The following is a 21,222-nucleotide window of genomic DNA, read 5'->3' as shown; positions in this document are numbered from 1 at the left end:
TTTTTTAAATCTGTTTAAGTTCCTTGTAGATTCTGGATATTAGCCCTTTGTCAGATGGATAGATTAAAAAAATTTTCTCCCATTCTGTAGGTTGCCTGTTCACTCTGATGATAGTTTCTTTTGCTGAGCAGAAGGTCTTTAGTTTAATTAGATCCCATTTGTCAATTTTGGCTTCTGTTGTCATTGCTTTTGGTGTTTTAGTCATGAAGTTTTTGCCCATGCCTATGTCCTGAATGGTATTGCCTAGGTTTTCTTCTAGGGTTTTATGATTTTAGGTCTTTAATCCATCTTGAGTTAAATTTTAATAAGGTGTAAGGAAGGGGTCCAGTTTCAGTTCTGCATATGGCTAGCCAGTTTTTTCAACACTATTTATTCAAAATTAAGGCAGAAATAAATAAGTTCTTTTAAATCAATGAAAACAAAGACACAACATACTAGAATCTCTGGGACACAGCTAAAGCAGTGTTTAGATGGAAATTTATAGCACTAAATGCCCACAGGAAGAAATGGGAAAGATCAAAACTCAACACTATAACATCACAATTAAAAGAACCAGAGAAGCAAGAGCAAACAAATTCAAAAGCTAGCAGAAGACAAAAAATAACTAAGATTAGAGCAGAACTGAAGGAGATAGAGACACGAAAAATCCTTCAAACAAATCAATGAATCCAGGAGGTGTTTTTTTGAAAAGATTAACAAAATAGACCAGCTAGTCAGGCTAATAAAGAAGAAATGAGAGAAGAATCAAATAGACACAATAAAAAATGTATTTCTTTTACAATTCAAATTGTTCTTGCATAAGTATGTTTAGAACTTTTTTGTCTTTCTAGTTTTCTTTGGTTGAAAATCCTGTAGACTGAATTTGTGAAATAAAAGGTATGCCAATTTATGAGTCTTAATTCATATGTCAAATGTTTACCAGCAACTAACACAAGTTAATTGCTATGGTAGGCAATTTCTACATTTTCTTCCAAATTCCTACCTCCTTCTATCTATGCCCTGTGTAATCCTAACTGCTTGAGTGTAGGGGTCCACCTCGTTAACTCCCTTTTATGAATAGAATATGTAAAACTGATAAAATTATGCCTTAAATATTAGTTCAAAGATACTTTTGCTACAGTCTTGCCCCATGTCTCTCTCTTTCACCTTCTCTTATTCTCCCTTTTCCTTCCCAGGGGGAAACAAGCTATCATGTTGTGAGCTTCCCTAGGGAGAGGCCTACATAGCAAAGAAACTAAGGACAGCCTTTGGCCAATAGCCAGTGAAAAAAAATGACACCTCAGTCCAACAGTCAGTGAGGAACTGAATTCTAGCAATAACCATGTGAGTGATTTTAAAAGAAGATCTTTCCCCATTTGAAACTTCAGATGTAATCACAGCTCCAGGCTTGATTGTGGCCTTGTGAGAGACCTTGAGTAGGGCCACCCAGCTGAGCTGTACCCAGATTCCTGACACAGAAACTGTGAGATAATCAATATTTGTTGTTTAAAGCAAATAAGTTTTGGGGTACTTCATTACACAGTAATAAACACTTAATATAATTGCTTTTTTTCTGTGTACTTCATAGCACCTTTATAATGAATGAATGAATGATTAAGTGAATTAACTACATGTTCAAGATTTGTACTGCTATTGTTCAATTGTTTTTTGTTTTTTGTTTTTCTTTTTGTTTTTGAGACAGAGTCTTGCTCTCTTGCCAGGCACCAGGCTGGAGTGCAGTGGCGAGATCTTGGCTCACTGTAACCTCTGCCTCCTGGGTTCAAGCAATGCTCCTGCTTCAGCCTTCCAAGTAGCTGGGACTACAGGTGTGCACCATCACACCCAGCTAATTTTTGTATTTTTTAATAAAGACAGTGTTTCACCATGTTGGCCAGGATGGTCTTGATCTCTTGACCTCGGGATCCACCCACCTCAGCCTCCCAAAGTGCTGGGATTACAAGCATGAGCCACCACACCCCTCCTGTTTATTTGTTTTTTAGTCACAGTCTTGCTCTGTTGCCCAGGCTGGAGTGCAGTAACATGATCTTGGCTCACTGCAGCCTCTGCCTCCCAGACTCAAGTGATTCTGATGCCTCAGCCTCCCGAGTAGCTGGAACTACAGGCACATATCACTATGCACGAGTAATTTTTGTATTATTAGAAGAGACAGGGCTTCACCATGTTGGCCAGCTGGTCTCAAACTCTTGGCCTCAAGAAATCCACCCACCTTTGCCTCCCCAAGTGCTGAAACTATAGGCATAAGCCACCCTGCCTGGCCTCAATTCTGTTTATTTTATAGGAAATGCATACTTGCTGATATAAATTAGTTTTCCAAACTGCTCAATATTAAATAGAACCCCCTAAACATAGATAAGGTCAGAATACCATTTAGAATATGTTTAATAACCCACTGTAATTTCCAAGTTTTGACACACTTCACAAATAAAGCTTTATGTGTTTTGAATCTATCAAAAACCAAATCCTGGATCTGCCACTTACTAGTTATATGATGTTGGGTGCATTACTCAACCTTTCTACATATCCTCAGTTTCCTGATCTGTCAAAAGGAGATTATATTACCCCACTCAGACATTCCACTCAATATTATATTCTAAATAATGGTTGCTCAAAAATATTCGGTTTCTTAAACTCATCCTTCTAAAACTGAAAATATGAGATAACTTCTCTGAAGTACTTTTTTTTTCAGTAACCTATGGAAATTTCTGTTGTAAGTAAATATTAGAGGAGGGTGAATTATTTCTTCAAAAAATTTTTTCTTTTCCCAAAACAATAAATAAATGTCTAGAGGGAAAACAAAATAAAAGTTGCCTTCAGACATATAGTCCCTCAAGCTAAGAGTCAATACTCAGTTGAAATATGGTAATTGTTTATATGACTTATAAGAAATTTTGGAAAGTTGCATTGGGAAAAGGAAGTTTTCTTTTTTCATTTATGATCTTATAAACTGTACTTCTAATAATAATCTTAAAAGTTGTGTAATAATAGTCTTAAAAGTTGTATTTACTCTAGAAATCATGATTTTCCACTTTGCATCATATGAGTTCTTGGATTATGTTAATCCATTTCTTCATTTATATATTCCAGATTAAATCACACCTAGAAAATTTCATTTTTTCATATAGGACAGTCTTATTTACTTTTCTAAAAGTTGGTAAATTATAACTGTTTTTAATATTATATTTAAACTTTTCGTGCCATGTTGCATAATGTATGGCTCATTACTCACATGAATTCTTGTGATTGCAAAATGATTTTTTAAAAATATACACTCTAGTCCCATTAATTTACTACTGTTTTTCACTCTTACGTTCACCTGAGGGCTATATTAGTAGTTTCCTATGAGAATAAATACAGATTATTATAATTTGGCATTCATAACCTAAAATTAGGGAGCAGAGTTTACTTAACATTGCAATTTAGTGTTCTCCTGTCATGTAATACTTAACCATTTTACAAAGCTCATTGAATATATATGGTAAATACAAATTGTTGGAATTCTAATAAGTTTTAGAAAGAATATTTGTTAGAAGTACATTATAATTACTGTCTTGTGTTGGTAATGGTATCTATTTTAAAATATTTTTATAGGCATTTATTTATTTTTAGTACAATAGATAATATTAATTTTGAACATGAAAAATTTCTGCATTAATATTTTATTTCTTTCAAAATTTTTCTTATCACAGATTATTTTTCTATAGGTAGTTGGTGCATATGAAACACACACACACCTCCAGTCACAAAACATGAAGAAATTATCTAGATCAGGTTTTCCACATTGGCATTTATGGGAATTCTGAGATCCATGAATACATTCTAGAAGGTTCTATGACAGATTTTAAATTTTGTGTTTTGCATTTCAAAGACAAGTGAAAAAGGAATTAATCTAATCATGTCGTGGATCATTTTGTGAATATCTTTTCTCCTAAGAATTATATTGTTTTCATTTACTTGTTTTCTACTGCATTTGTTCTGAGAGAGTCAAATGAATTCAAAGAATGATATAAAACAAAAGGTTCTACGACAAATTCTAAATTTCATGTTTTGTATTTCAAAGATAAGTGAAAAAGCAATTAATCCAATCATGTTCTACATCATGTTGTGAACATCTTTTCTTCGAATAATTTTATTGTTTTCATTTGCTTATTTTCTACTGCATCTGTTCTGAGAGAGTGTCAAATGAAGTCAAGGAATGATATAAAACAAAACTTATGCAGTTCACATAGAAAAAGAGATCAGAGAATGGGGATATTGTATGGGTTAAGGATGTATAAGCACGCTACATTGAACAATAGAAAAGTCCTGCACAACTGCAGTAAATATCATGTGCAAATTGTGAGTGCACGAACTGTGTCCACTCTTAGAACATATCAGCTTACTGCAGTTTTTAGTACAAGTGCCATGGTAAGTGTGCATAATAACTATAAAGACTTGCACAGTGATTTAAGGACAACACAACATTCTTAAAATAAGATAAAATCAATAGCAACTGAAAATTAAAGGATGCTAATATATCTTTATATTATTAAACACAGCCTGGTCAGTTTAAATTCAGGAAAGCAGCTACATATGCCATGTTAATCTTATTAATTTAAATTGTATTATTTTAGTCTTAAAATTTAACTTGTAACTTTCTGACATTTTAGTTATGTAAAGTAAAATAAATAATAAATTTATTCCTAATCTTTATACATATTTGTTGAATGTTTGTACATGTATATTTTATTACAGAAATCAATCTAAGTAAATAGTATTATGCACATTTTTATTATTATTGTTATTATTGTTACTACTTTTGTTTTAAATGATTATTTGGTAACTCTTGCATGAGAAACCCTGCTCCAGGCTTTAAAATTTTCAAATAGAAACCACAGTATGTAATAAAAGTAATATATTTACCACAATCATATACATATACATGCACACAAACATTGAATATTTTGCAATTTTTACATTTGCAGTGTAATATACAATTACAAAATTCAATCTGATAAATTTTATTCTATTCCATTTCAATTTTAAATCTTGTTCATATCTCACTAAATTAATTAAACAGCCTAAAAGTAGCGAAGCCACACAATTTGTAAACCACTGCTTTGGAGACCTTGTCAAACAGTTCAACAGTTTTCATAGAATAACCTGACATGGATCAAAGGTCCAGAAATAGATTAAATACGAGAAGACTGAAGTTTCAATAGAAGAAAAGGAAATTGTTAAAAGCTCTTATTAATGTACAGGATTGATATAAAATTCATGGAAAATGATTAATGGAGCATGGAATTTAGGTGTACTTAAATGTAAGCAAGTGTGTATGTGTGTGCGTGTGTGTGTGTGTGTATTTTCGAGCTTTACCAAAGTAGAATAGCACATAAGTCTAAGGTCAAAATCCTAGCTTAAGAGTAATTCTGTCAGAATGTACTGATATGCATAACTTATTTTTAGCAACACAGGTAAGTGGAGGTTTGCAATTCTAGTGGAGTCCAACAGAAAAAAGACAATAGATTATAAACAAATAAGCAAATGAGGAATTTAGTCCAAAGCTATGGTAAAACTGACTGAGAAATAAGTCCCATCGTGTTTAGAAACAAAGATTATACAGCATGTACAAGGGCATAGTGACTCTCAGAAAGGGTTTAAAAACAAAGATGTTAAACCTAAGCCCATTTGTCTTATTTAGTCACTCCAATGCTAGCTGGCCTGAAAGTAGGCAGGGTGTTTACATCTATTAGTATTATATTTATTCCCTTTATACAAAGAAAATAGCTCATTACTGGGATCATGTCCTCTGTATCAAATTACTGAAACATGATTACAGTTTGTATTAGTGTTCCCTTTATTAGACTGTGAAACACACTTAAACTTTAAGAGGAAAAATTACATACGACAAAAAGACAAACAGTAAAATAGGCATTCATTGTGCTATATTGTCTATTTCTCTTTAAAATGGAAATATTAAATGACAGTCTGAAAAAGTGTAATTCTATGAGAGTTTATACAAAACAAAATAAATAAATGAAGTAAAAGTTAATCTAATGGAAAATAAAATAACCCTTAGAGTTTAAATTATCTGAATTAAATCTTGACTGATTTACTAAATGAGATAATTTCTATGTCTACCATTTTATTAATCTCAGTATATATTTAATATCTCAAAAGAGGTTTTATAAAATATCAAATAATAATTAAGAATAATCTCTTCTCTTCTAACATTTCACTAATAGAGCACTTTGTATTTCTGGCTCTCTTGTGTTATAACTTCTATTAACTTATTCTGGAAACCAAATTTAACCTATTTGTTGCCAAAGTGGAGAGAGCTTTGTTGGTCATGCTCATACTTGTCAACTTTCAAAATTTTTGTATTTATTCTTCCTTTAATTTTTAAAACACTAGTTGAATAGTGAAACAAAAACAATAGCAAGTAGTGAGCATATTAGGATTACAGTCCTTTGCTCATTCACTACTGCACATAAAATGCCAGCAGCAAATATTATCACTGGTCCCATTAAGAGGTTTGACAATGAACACCTCTGCAATGGTGTTTATCATCCTCATGCTTTTCCATTGTAACAGCCCTGCATTTGCTTCTTCATTGCAGTGGCATCAGCATTGCATTTCCTAATTTGAATCAAAGTCCACCAATTCTACTTAATCCATATCATCAGTCCCTTCTTCTTTCCTCTTGGGTAGGAGTTTTTCCAGCAGGGAGTTTGTCAGAAGAGAGAAAGCCATTATCAAGAAAGTTCACCTTAAATTCAATGATTATGCATCTCTTTTCATGTGGTCTACAATAAATTGACTTGCCTTCATTTAACACACACGTGATAGCTCCAGGCTTGACAATTTGACCTGGATGAGAGATGACGACTATGACTCAGTTATCAAGAGTCGATACTGGTTTTCAGAAGCCATACAATAGTAGAACCAGACGTTTTCATCCATACATACGAAAAGGTCTTCTCTTTGTCAAGTGAAAGTGGCATGGTCCTTCTGATCTAACACAGTGATAATATCTCCTGGCTCCAGTCCTGGTTTTTGGCCTCCTTCAGCATGGGATGTTATTTTTCTGGACATCTTTCTTACCTTTGTTAATATGAATTTCTATAATCATCTTCTCTCAAAACTATCTTCTTTCCATTGGAGATTTTACATCTATCTTGAGGACTGATCTGTTCCCTGTGGCCCTCCATGCACACAGCTTGAATTTGCTAAGCCATTCCAGGTTCTATCTGATGAATTATTTGCATTCCAGTACCTCCACAATTAGGACAACACTGTACTGTTTCTTTTCTTTCTTTCTTTCTTTTTTTTTTTTTTTTAACCACTTCTGGCTTCACATCTGTCACAAATTGCATTACTTTACGATTACCTTACAGAGGCTTTTTTTTTTTTTCCAGCATCATATAAATCTTCTAAGGCTACTGAGAACTGATATATAACAGTTTTACCTTTCCCTTTACTCTGTATCCTTTCTCCTCTTCAGAAACCAAAAACTGGCTCACATAGACATTAACAATCCATTAATCTATAAGAGAGACCAAGGATTCAGGGACTGAGGTTAAAAGGAATAAATGAATGAATGTAAATGTTACCAATCTATTTGAAAAAATTCAAATCCTACTTTCCCTGTTACCCTACACCAAAAATATTGAGTAAAAATTATAGCAAAGTATGAATACGGTTAGCTTTTATTCCTTGAATAGGTAAAAGTTGAATAGAGAGGACAAACACTTGTTTATAAACAGACTCTTGGAGAAAGCCTGTTTGCCAGCCCTTGTGGATTTCTTTGCCGAAGCTGTGATAATGCTTACAGCAAAGAAGGGTTGGGCATCAACCACAATGGTGGCTACACTTTAATTCAACAAAAAATTTTCACCATTTTTAAGTATGAGTATGCAAAATTATGTAGTTTCTTTAATAGCCTTGGATATTAAAATGAAAAGAACAAAAAAAAATAACAGAAGGAAGGGGTGGCAAGGGGATAGGAGAAAGGAGGAGAAAAGAGATGCAAACATATTGTAAATCAGATTTTTTAAAGTAATTTTTAAAATTTGTTAAAGAGTGACCATATTTTTCTACTAAGATTTTATTTTTAAAAAAGGATTTAGGAAAAATATGTTTGTTAGATACATGCGCACATCTCAAAGACTGCTGCTTGAAAGCTTCCATAAATGAAGTCTTTGAATAGAACCTAATTTGACTGGTCATCTACTGGGGTCTCTTATATTCACCAGCTTGTTATTAGAAGGGTTTATGGGGAATGCAAAAGCTTTATTATCTCCCCAGGCCGCTCTAGTGTGAGTTACAGAACTGAGACACAGAACTGAGATTAGAACTAGTGCAATATATCTCTTGCTTGGCACACCTGTATAGTGTAAACAGGAAAAATAAACTGCAGAATCATTTATTATCAAAATTAATATAGTCTCACATAGGGCGGAGTTTCACCTCATTCTTATCTAGCAGGGCCATAAAAAATATGAAGCTTGAACTCATAAAGAACTTCAAGCTTTATACAATTAAGCTTACACATTAAAAAATTTAAAATGTTGCCTTCAGTATGCCTAATTCTACAATCCGTAGTGTACTTGAAGGCAAATTTAAGATTTGGAGAGAACTAAGTATTAGGTTAATGCATATCAAATTGCCCATGCTCAACATTTACGTCTTTTAAAAATGGCAATTTCATGTGATTCTAACTAATACATAGTGAAATACAACTAAATTTATGATTTTCATGGGAAATAATGTCCATGTTAAACCTAAAACTTTAAACATCAGTAATAAATATTAAATGAAGATAGCATTGGAGATTTGGCCACTAACATTTATTTTCTTTAATAGCTAAGCACCATGCTTGTCTCTGAAAAATGAGTTGACATTACTGTAGATAATCTAACACATATAATTACTGGTCTTTAATATTTATCACATGATGAAACATTGAGTGGGCTTTTGAACCTAAGTGAAAAAATAAGCAATCAAAAATGAGATACTATACCAGAAAGCGGTCCAAATTCTAAGAAAAGAACAAAACCATGCTCCTTATGAGTAATAGGGATCTGCAGCTCATCAATATTTTTGATTTTTCCTCTAGCGCTTATATTTTGTTTTTATTGCTTTTATTTTAATATCCATGTAGTAATAACTAGCATGTTATTCATATAGTATCTACCTTCCTTATCTGGAATACTTGATAAAGTATACTATTATTTCTTTCAAAACTACTGACCATTTAAAATTTATTCCTTGAATCTCTGCAAAATATTTCAATTGCTGTGCTTAACTCAAGCCACTGTTTATTTTTATACTAAATTAATGATTCATGGAGTGGATTAACTAGTGCAAATTTTAAATCTCTAGCTAAATCCTTCCAAACTCTGAGGCCTGAGTGGAAGAAATATTCTCTCCCACCAAGAACAATCTGCAGGGTGCTGACATTAGTTCAACCAAAGTAATTAGTAAGATAAATTTGCTAAATCACTGTGAAAACCAAAGTATTACTAATAATATACTGAAAAAGAAGCTGTTTCATTAAATTGAATTTCCAGATTATCTAAATATTTGGTTAGGCTATCTTGCATAAGGCATGAAAGACCATGGTATCTGCTGAAAAGTGGAAATATTTGCTGCTTGAAGGCTAATATTTTCCAACAGTGTTAACCCATTCTGTTGTTTTCAATTTGCTCAACTATTACCTCTTTATTATCACTCAAATCTTTGCAAATTATTGCTTGAATTTCATTTTTATAATTATTTAAGCAATGAATCAAGTAGTTCTTTTTTCATTGAGTTTTAGAATTCAGGATTTTTTTTATATTCAGTGCTAGTTTATGGGGTCAGTTTTATTTACTTTTTTTCTGCATAATACACTTGGTGAAGAAGCATGTGAAATAATTAAGACTTTTATATGGGTATCAGAAACAAAGTTTTACCTTGATTAGAAGGGTAAACAACGAATCCCTTTTTAAAGAATCACAAAACTCCTGACTCACAGTGATATTTTCATTGGCTGTGATAAATTCTTTTGGAGAATTAGAAAACCAATGACACTTATTATAAAAATTTCAGAAATTATAGAAAACACTAACAAGTAAAATGAAACTAATATTACTCCTAACCCTAGCAAGATTTCATCACAATAGTTTTCTGCTAGATTTTTTTCTTTCTCTGTGTGTGTGTGTGTGTGTCTATAGGCATAAATGTGTTTTAAGGCTGTTATAAGGTTGTTCATATTACTTGTTCACAAAAATTATCCCCTTTTTACACTTTATATTACATCATAACTATTTTCCAAGATCATTAAAAACTCTTTGAAAGGCATACTTTTAATATGCACAAGTCTCATATTTAAGACTTCAACCTGATTTTCTTAATCGGTTCCCTATGACTGAATTTTTAGGATATTGCCAACCTCGTCATCATATGTAATATGGACAGCAGTATTTGTTGTACACTTTTTTTCTGGGTTTTTAATTATTTCCTTAAGATTACTTCTGAGAAGTAGAATTATAGGTTCAAATGATATGATAAATAAGATTTTTTAAATTAGAAAAATAATATATTTAAATATGGCAAATATATATTGGAAAACATAGCCATCTTTAACTCCCTCTAATCTTTCACCTCTTAGTTAATTGCTGCTAAGTTTTATGTACATTTTATATACATTATCTATGCCAGATCAGTATATTCAAATATACAACTTTATATGCATGTTTAATCATGTACATTTTTTGTTTATTTCTGTTTAATTTTTAACCGATAAAAATGAATCATGCCATAATTACTTCACATTTAAGTTTTCCCATTTAGTAATATAAGTATTTTTCCAACCTAATAATTATAAATGACTACACTCATGTTAATAGCTGCATACTATAATACTACATAGTTTGGATATATAATTTTTAATTAACTATTCTCTTATTGATTGGCATTTATGTTGTTTCAAACAATGCAGCAGTTATCATAAGACATATATTCTCATATTCTGATGGTTTTTTTTCCTCTATAATAGACTCAACTGTGGGATTTGTAGAATTTTAACAGACAATTTAAGGTTGTTTATATCACTTGTACACAAAGATTATCCTCTTTTCACTTTATACTACATCATAACTATCTTCAAGATGATCATATTATTACTTGTACACAAAGTACAAGTAATACTCAATTAACAAACGATTTAACAATCAAGTTGCATAAGAGACTGCCTGTTCCCCTATTAAACCAAATTAAGAGATGTTCTAGATACTGTTGACCTTAAGACCTTGTTGGAGAGAAAATTCTCTTAGGAGAAGTTTTTGAAATTTTACTTTTTCCTGTTAATGCATTTAAGTATGTTATTACATGTTTATTTCTAGTTTTCATTTCTTATTACATAAATCGCATTTCCATATTAATTGTATTTCCATATTTCTTGCCTATGTTTTATTGTTTTGACATTTTATTATACATATCTATAAGCTCTTTAATATTAAAAATGTTTAATATTTTCTCTGTCCTAGGCATACAATTCCGTTCTCTCAGTCTAATATTTGTTCTTTTATTCTGTTTATGTTTTTTTTGTCACATTAGAGGTTTTTTGTTCCATTCACGGAGTCAAATCTTTAAATTTTTTGATTCATGGCTCATTTTGTATCTTGATATTTGTATAACCTCACCCACCAGAAGTTTATACAAATATTTCGCTTATATCTATATTTTTTACGCATTATAATTTATTTCTTAAAAACAAAATTTTCTGCAGATAATTTTTAAAAGGGTCAAAATTAACTCATTACAGAGTATCAGCTAATTGTGCTAATAGCAAATACTAAAATAATCATTAATTTCTCCTCTTAAGATTTTTCTAAAGAAGAAATTATGTAACTGAGGGTAGTCCATTGGAGGATAGTATAATATTTTATTTACCTTTTTATACCCAGAGCCTGTCATAGGAGATCACATTTAATACATGTTTGATAAAAACATTAGAAAGAATCAACAAGGAGAAAATATAGTCTCATTAGCAATCTTGTAAAGGAGTTTGCTCCAATTATCTATTGCTGTGCAATAAATCACCTCAAAATTTAATGGCTTCACACAGTGATTTTTAAATTTTTCCTCCCACAACTCTGTGGGTTGGTGGGCCTCAGCTATGTGGTTTTTATTTGGGGGTCTTTTGTGCAGTTGCAGTCAGATAATACCTGGAGTCATCTGAACTAGTGTCCCCACTCACATACCTGATGTCCTAGCTGGAATGGCTGCTGCAGCCAGGGTCTGGTTCCCCCAAGCCTACATGCTATCCCTCAGATCCTGCTTCCTCCCTCTACAGTCTCACTTCACTTTTTTCCTTTGCCTTGTGACTGGACTAGATGAGAAACACCAGCACTTTATTTTATGTACATACAAAATTATCACCCTCCACCTACCTACCAGCCGGCCTCCTCCCTTTTCGAGACTTTTATGTAGCATTGCATAATGTCTGAGCCAAAAGTTGTGCTGCACTTCTACAAAATTAACAACTTAAAATTAAGTATTAGTTAACTTCAATCTTTCCACTTTTCTATTACATTTTTTTCATGCAATATACATTTTCTCCTTCCTCATCTCTTTTCTCTTACACATTTCAAGTCTTGAGTGGTTGTGGGGTGAGGTAGAACCTTCTCATTTTTGTATGAACTCAAAAGGAAAAAAAATAAAACACTTTAAAGGAAAAACACCTTTGTTTTTGTATGTACTCTCTCTTGCCCATATTCCAAATTAAGCTCAAGCTTGAATATTCAAAAATTCAACTAAAGCTTTTGTATCACTTATTGTAAGATATTGAGTATTTACACACCTCTTTGTCCATAATGTCTATACATGTACAGTGGACCCTTGAACAATGAGAGGCTTAGGGGTGCTGATGCCCTGTGCGATCAAAATCCAGGTATAACTTTTGACTCCCCCAAAACTTAACTACTAATAGCTTGCTGTTGACTCAAATACATACTAATAGCATAAAGAGTTGACCGACACATATTTTGTGTGTTCTGTGTATCATATCCTGTATTTTTATGACAAAGTAAGCTAGAGGAAAGAAAGTTATTAAAAAAATCATAAAAAAGAGAAAATGTATTTACTATCCAGTAAGTGAAAGTGAATCATTATAAAAGTCTTCATCCTCATTATCTTCACATTGATTAGTCTGAGAAGGAGAAAGAAGAGAAGGGGCTGGTCTTGCTCTCTCCATGAGAGGCAGAAGAGGTGAAAGAGATGGAAGAAGAGCAAGGAGAGGCAGGCACTCTCCATGTAACTTTATGGAAATACATCATGATTTCTTTCTGACTTTTGCTTTTTCATTTATCTAAAAATGTTTCCATATGGTACCAATCCTTTTTTCATCATTTGCTTTTTTTCAGTGCTTGTATTATAGAAGGGCCCATGTCACAAAAAGCAAAATAAGTCTTGGATAATCAGAAACTTTCTGCCAGCCTGTCTGTTTTCTGGCACTGTTTCAGAAGCTCCCATCTCCATCAAGTCATCTTCTGTTAATCCCTGTGGTGTGATGTCTATTAGCTTTTGAATTTCTACAAAATCTGTACCTGAAAACCCTTTATCCAACACCTTTTTTTTTTTTTTCATATCCACAATCTCCTTCATAGTTTTCTTGACTGGCTCTGTTGTAAATCCTGTGAAGACATGTGCAACATCTGGACAGTTTTCTTCAGCAGAATTTGATGGTTTCCGTGGCTTTCATGGCTTTCTCTGTAAGAACAATGGCATCTTCAATGGTATAATCTATCCTGACTTTCATGGTGTTCTCTCCATTGGGGTTCCCTTTCATAGCATTGAAAATACTTTCCATAGAGTAACACGTGTAATGAGCCTTACTGTTTCTTATGATCTTTGGATCTAGAGGCTGAATTAGAAATGTTGTGTTTCAGGATAAGTAGACCACTTAGAGGTCTTTGGTATTGAACTCATCAGGTTCCAGGTGGCCAGGGGCATTGTGCAATATCAAAAGAACTTTAAAAGGCAGTCCCTTACTAACAAGGTACTTCCTGACTTCAGGGACAAAGCTTCAGTGGAACCAATCCAGAAAAAGATTTTCATTGTCCAGGCCTTCTTATTGTACAACCAGAAGACTGAAAGCTGGTATTTATCTTTTCCTTTCAAGGCTTCAGGATTAACAGCTTTATAGATAAAGGCAGTACTGATTATAACTGACTGCATTCACACAAAATATTACAGTTAGCCTATATCTTTCTGCCTTAAATCCTGGTGCTCCCTTCTCTTCCTTGCTAATAAATGTTCCTTGTGGCGTTTATTGTCTGTTTTTGTCTATTTACAGAATGGGACACTTTTGTCTGCATTAATAACTGGCTCAGGAATGAATTCTTTCCTCCCAACAATTTTCTTAAGGGTGTCTGGGAACTCATCCACTGCCTCTTGGTTAGCAGAAGCTGCTTCTCCTGTTACCTTAACATTTTTTTGTTGAATTTTAAGTTTTGGGGTACATGTGCAGAACATGCTATACACATGCCATGGTGGTTGGCTGTATCCATCACCCCATCATCTATATTAGGTATTTCTCCTAATGCTATGCCTCCCTTGGCCCGACCCTGCAACAGTCCTCAGTGTGTCATGTTCCCCTCCCTGTGTCCATGTGTTTTCTTTGTTCACCTCCCACTTACAAGTGAGAACAGTCAATCTCTTTCAAAAAACATGAAACCATCCTTTGCTGGCATTAAATTCTCCAACTTTAGATTTCTCACCTTCCTTTTACTTTAAATTTTTATATAATGACTTTTCTTTTTTATAAATCATATTAATCTATACATATCCCTTACAGCAATTCTTTTAGTGAAATAAAAACATAAAATCTGCATTTTTTAATACAAGAAAAAAAGATATTTCACAAAAGTGCAAGATTTTTGTATCTGTGGTATGGAGGGCAACTGTAGCTGAAGACCTAAATCTATGGTGCATATGCAATTTAACTTTTTCATCTAATGTCATGACTTTCTTTGCTTCTTGAGAACACTTCCAGCCTCATTAGTGGCACTTCATATGGGTCTCATGGTGTATAATTGAAGGTTTACAGTGTTACAGTAAACATGATGCAAAATACACAAGAACCAAGAGAGAGAAGTTTTTACTCAATGCACAATTTACTGAGGAGAAGAACTACCCATGTAGAGATTATTACGGTCTCAAGGCATTTAAAAAGGGTATTTGCAGCTTGCAGCACTTCAGCTCATAGCATAGCAACAAGTGGTGACTACGGAATTAATACAATAGTACAGTATCTACTCTAGTTAATTTTATGGAGTTATGATTTAATACGGCACACTTACATTTGTTTATATTCTCCTCAACTGCTAATGGTGCTATGTATGATCTGTAATTGTGTGCCTAAGTTTTGACAAATTTTATTTTTTAATAATAAATTTGTGTATATTTTATGGTAATAAATGATGAAATAGATTAGTGTCTACATACATTTTATGCACTTATGACATATCTAACTTTTTTCTAATTCTTAAAATACATGTAGGCTATGTGGTTCATTTGTAAGATTTTTCAAATTGTCACGAATCTCAAAAAATTCCAATGGCCTTATTTTTTTTTTAATCCATGCAGCTCAAATCTGTGTTGTTCAAAAGTCAACTGTATTGATGAAAACTGATGTGCTTGTTTTAATTACCTAAAAACAGAGAGTGTAAAGAATATCACTGACATTCAAACAGAGAGACACAAAAAAAGTAAAGAGGGAAATCCCAAGGGGTCCAGAAAAATGGACAGGATCTTGGGAGAGGTCTGGGGCTCCAGAAAGTCCATAGATGGGCATAGAAAGCAGAAGATGTAAGAAGTCAAGGAAAGTTCAGAGTCTTCTAGATTATTCGTGATGCTGCAAACAAATGTTGAAAAATAAACCTAAACTTTTGTCTTATTTTTAAGACTTTCGGTGATAATGGCTTAAAAGATGGTGAGAAGCAATACAGACCAGGATTAAAAACAATGATAGCAAGTTTTTAATTTCCCTATAGGAGGCCAGATGGAACCTATTCTCTTGTCCTTTACTCTTAATGTTTCTTGTTCTAAATATTATGAATGTCATGGATGTATTTAATGCTGAAGATGCTTGTCTTTTACACATGTAACATGTAGCTCTAAAAGTATACCTTTTTGAGAATACAAAAATGAAATTATATCTAGATATAGTAAATAGATATAGTAATTATTATTAATTGCACATCGCTTCATATTCATACTATTCTGGCAAAAAAGAAAAGGAGAGGCAGGTAATTATACTAAAATTGATATTGTACCCAGGTGGAAAAGACAAGTAACTAGAATATGCCTTAGAAAGGTGCTGCAGTGAAAGGCATAATTGGACATTATCAAGGACATTAAGGGTATGTCACAGACACACACTGGTAAGGAAGGAGGGGATTGTGAAATATATAAGAGGAGGTATTCCTCCTACCACCTAGGGAGCTTATACCACAGTGGAGTAAGAAATGGCTTGAAATATTTTATGACTATGTTATTTTAATTGGAAATAGAAATCTAAATTTCTATCTTTTTGAATTGTATATGTGTGTGTATATATATAGTAAAGAAATTATATATATGTATGTATATTTTTTATATATTATATACAGTATATATATAACAGTAAATATAAGCAGGCAAATATTCAGGTTTGATCTTAACCAGGCTCCCCCAGGAGTCAAGCTAAAAACATTGATTTTTTTTTTTAAACTGTAATTCTGGTTACCTTCATCTTCTATTCCACTGGAAAGATGACAGTCACCTGAGCTAGTTTTGCAGAGTAAGATTGGCTGATAGAAGTAAACTCAGGCTCACTTGATCTTCGTTGGTTATATTTGAGTTCCTCCTACCTTCAGAAGGTCTCTGGTAAACAAACCACTATCCAAAGGCTTGATCTAAGGAAATATCCCAGAGCCATTCTGACTAGATTCTTTGGGGTAAAGTAGATATGAAAGAAAAAATTGTCAAAATGGGAGACAATTTTGTTTTTAGTATCCACTTTACCCTTACCGTTGTTACTGTAAAAGAGGTGATCTGACTCCTTCTCAGGAGACTGGACTTCTTAAAACACCAGATGATTTCCTTGACTTCCCCATCCTTGGCAGCTGCCCCTGCCTTGTTGAGGTTGGTCAGATCTTCATAGGGTGGCTCACTACTGGCACTTACATCTGGGCAGTGTCATCTGGTACTGCCCAAGAGTCTATCTAGATTGTGGTCTTCTGCACCAAAATGAAGCAGATGTCAAACTCACAGCAACCATCCCTCACTCTACCTTCTCAGGCCCTATCAGGCTTACATCAGTGTTGTCTTGGCAGAAAAAGCAGTATTCCAGCTTCCAGGAATTCTCAGGGTTCCAGATCAATACTATCTTACAGACAGCCCTGGCTGCAGGATTGGCAGGCTACATGGACTGGGGTTTGCATAGACATGAAAGGCAGTTTGGTTAAAGATTTGTTTGGTATTTTTTAGTTAACCTAATCTAATACATGGATGGTCTATATAGGATTATATAATGATATCAGATGTGGCAGAATTCTTTTAATTTTTTTTTTTTTTTTGAGATGGAGTTTCTTTCTGTTGCCCAGGCTTGTGTGAAGTAATGATCTCGGTTCACTGCAACCTCTGCCTCCTGGGTTCAAGTGATTCTCCTGCCTCAACCTCCCAAGTCACTTGGATTACAGGCATGCACCACCATGCCTGGCTAATTTTTGTATTTTTGGTAGAGAAGGGGTTTCACCATGTTGGCCAGGCTGATCTTGAACTCCTGACCTCGTGATCCACCCACCTTGTCCTCCCAAAGTGGTGGGATTACAGGTGTGAGCCACCATGCTTGGCCTAATCTCTCTCTCTCTCTCTGTCTCTCTCTCTCTCTCTCTCTCTCTCTCTCTATATATATATATATATATATATATATATATATATATATGCACTTATATTAAGGGTAGTGTTATTTTTGTTGATTTTGACATATATACATTTTTGGATATAATATTTTTGAAAATTGGATTGTTATATAACAATAGTTATGTTTAATACAGTAGTTTTCCAAAACACCATTAATCTTCACTTTAATGTTTCATCTTACACTCAATGGTATCTTAAAATCAAATGAATGTCATATATGTGTTTATATGTGTGTACTTCATGACTAAATTTCCAGGCTCTGTATTTAAGGTTTAAATTATGTTATGTGGTATGAATTTTCATGAGGTTCATTACTAAAGTTATAATCAGTAAAGAAACAGTTAATCTCTTTGTGTTTTAATCAGATGTCTAGACATAATTATTAAATATTTAGGCAAAAGTACAGAAAAACAGATGGGATTTCTGACAGTACAAGGTCTGAGTGCATGTTGTACAGATGCTCTTTTTATAATCCCAGATTTTAGGAGATGGAGAAAAGAATGTTTTGTGAGCTTCTCCATCAATTATATGCTATTTTTCTTTACAATGAGAATATAATTTAAGAGAAACTTTATTTTGGGGTGTTATTTGGCCTCTTACCAGTTCATAAAGGAGTGACTGCTGACTCTGAATATTTCTGAAATTCAGAAAATGCATTTACAAAGTAAACCTTGTATCACTTTTTTTAAATTAAAATTTTCTGAATACAGAATAAAAGGTATTTGGCTACTTGCTATTCAGAATTACATTTACCAAAATGGCATTCAATCAATTCATAGCTAAATCTAGGCTTCTATAAAAATACGCTTCTATTAAGTGAATTAGTAATATTCCATCCATGATAAAATATAGAAATACATGATTTTTGACCCAAACCCAAGGTATTGCATCAAAAAGCAAAACAGCTCATTATCAGTAAGACATAAATTATCAAACAAAATCTTTCACAAACAGAAGATAAAATCATATAGAGCCCAGCATCAAATAATTTAAGATATAGCAAAACAGTTGAAATGAGTTGAGAGAAAATTATTATTGTAAGAAGTAATTCCTCATTTATATAAGATAGAGGTATGATCAAGAAGAGGAAGAACTATAAATACATTTGGAAGTTCAACACTCAAACTACGCTGTGTTGTCAGTAGCATATATAAATAATGCCATAAAACCAGATATTGAAAGAAAAAATGTAGTGTTTAATAAAATTAATCATGTTTCCTGTGTTTTAAGCAAATAATGGATTCTCATTAATCCTTGACAAAAGCGTGATACCACAATCCACTGAGACTCTGTGGAATCCTCTGAAGAAGTGTCACAGTTTTCCTTTAAATTTATTAGAATCTCAAAGCTAAGGTGATAATTCAGCTCATTCCAAATTATCCCTTCCCCACTTCTCTCTCTTGGTGATATTCCTCAGAACTTTCATAAGCATCGGTGGTCAATATGTCACCAAATGTGGTTCAGTTACATATATTTTGCAGCTCACATGATTTCTCTAAGGGGCAATGATTGCTGGTTGAAGTCCATGATGAGGTACACCTAAAAGCTGTTTCTATAACTGCTCTCTGCTAACTAAACTATAGCTGATCTGAAATGCACAAATTTGTACCAAGGTGAACTCTGCATTAGTTTTCAAGGACTGTGGCTGCTTCTGTTTTCTAAAGCTGTCTAGTAAGATTTTGTGCCACCATCATGAGTTGCTTCCTAGAGCTCTGTTGCCATTGCTCAAAAGATGGACCCAGAAGATGCATGGCAACTAAGGATGCTACCAGCTCACAGGTAATGGCTTCTGGCATGAGCCCAGGTCAATACTGGAATCTTGTCTCCATTATTTCTACCCCTACTGCTTCCTGTAACCACTAATCTCAAGCCAGTGTTAGAGTGCTACAGATGGTATCGATATTCATCACTGTAGCTGATACAGAATAGAAATTTATCAGTTTTTGAAAGTCACCTTCCCTCTATGTGACTAGTTTATTGGGTGACCCAACATATATGAATGCCTATGTGTTTTATGGACTCTACATAGTAAGTTTACATCTGCTTCCTCCAGCACTGATGAGGTCCACACAGAGCAGCCTGGAAAAGTTAGCTCATGGGCGCTGTGCCATCATTGACTACCACTCAATATCCAAAAATGAAGCATATGACCATTCATACAACAATGCACATAAAATAATTCTAACCACTATCACTTTAATTAAAAAAAACATTACTCAGACTTCTCTTGATAAATGTCTCTAAGACATAAGATTAACAATTCTAACCACCATCCCTTTAATTAAAAAACATTACATAGACTTCTCTGATAAATGTCTCTAAGACATAAATCCAGCTTTTGGTCTTTCCAAAGACTTCTCAATTTTCAGAGTCTCATGGTCTAGCACTGAAATGAAAGCGTTAGTGCCCAGTTGTAGCTTCTCTGGGACACGCCGTTGAGAAGGCACTTAAATTCCCATTGTGCCTCAAGAGTATGCCGCTGAAGCCCTTTCACTTTGTGAGCTGTATCTAAGGTGATGCTAGCAGCCATACATATCTAAAGCCAGTTTTATGACTATTAAATAGAAAAAACGTATCTAGCAAACTCTAAGGGAATCTGAATAGTGCTGAGACTTCATTATAATGATATTAAAGTTACAATTAAGCTTTAATTTAAAAAATATGTTGTATAAATAAAATTTGAAAAAAGATGTTTTATTAAAGTCTAAATATTTAAACACCATGTTAACAACTAAGTGACTTTAAATACTTAGACTAAGGTCATTTGAGTAAGATTACATATACTAAATTTATTTTTTGCATTTAATTTTTTAAAAAAAGGTTGATAATGAAACACTAAAAGCCCATAATAGGTTTTACCTATTTATAATTCCCTCTTTCTTCTCTTATTCTGAAATTCTTATTGCAACATTGTCTCACAAAAATTAAAATATACAAAAATAACTTCTGATGATGCCATTTATTTTATGTAACAGTGTTGTTTTAGAAACATAGCTCATTGAGGGGCCAGGAACAGTGGCCCACACCTGTAATCCCAGCACTTTGGGAGGCCGAGGCAGGCAGATCACGAGGTCAGGAGATCGAGACCATCCTGGCTAACACCATGAAAGCCTGTCTCTACTAAAAATACAAAAAATTAGTTGGGCTTGGTGGCATGCACCTGTGGTCCTAGCTATTCGAGAGGCTGAGGCAGGAGCATCACTTGGACCGGGGAGGCAGGGGTCGTGGTGAGCTGAGATTGTGCCACTGCACTCCAGCCTGGGCAACAGAGTGAGGCTTCATCTCCAAAAAAAA

The 21,222-nt window shown here is 33.6% G+C and overlaps 1 protein-coding gene and 1 pseudogene across 1 annotated transcript in view; one reads left to right on the top strand and one right to left on the bottom strand.

Moving 5' to 3' along the window:
- OLFM3 (olfactomedin 3) overlaps positions 1–21,222 on the top strand; it is a 205,117-nt gene that overhangs the window by 104,945 nt on the left and 78,950 nt on the right. The window lies entirely within an intron of this gene.
- LOC108317262 lies at positions 6,503–7,244 on the bottom strand (annotated as a pseudogene).

This window comes from Cebus imitator, unplaced genomic scaffold, assembly GCF_001604975.1.
Source record: "Cebus imitator isolate Cc_AM_T3 unplaced genomic scaffold, Cebus_imitator-1.0 Scaffold199, whole genome shotgun sequence".
Classification (NCBI taxonomy): domain Eukaryota; kingdom Metazoa; phylum Chordata; class Mammalia; order Primates; family Cebidae; genus Cebus; species Cebus imitator.
Note: the sequence above shows the minus strand (reverse complement) of the source record. Positions and strands in the feature narration are given on the sequence as shown.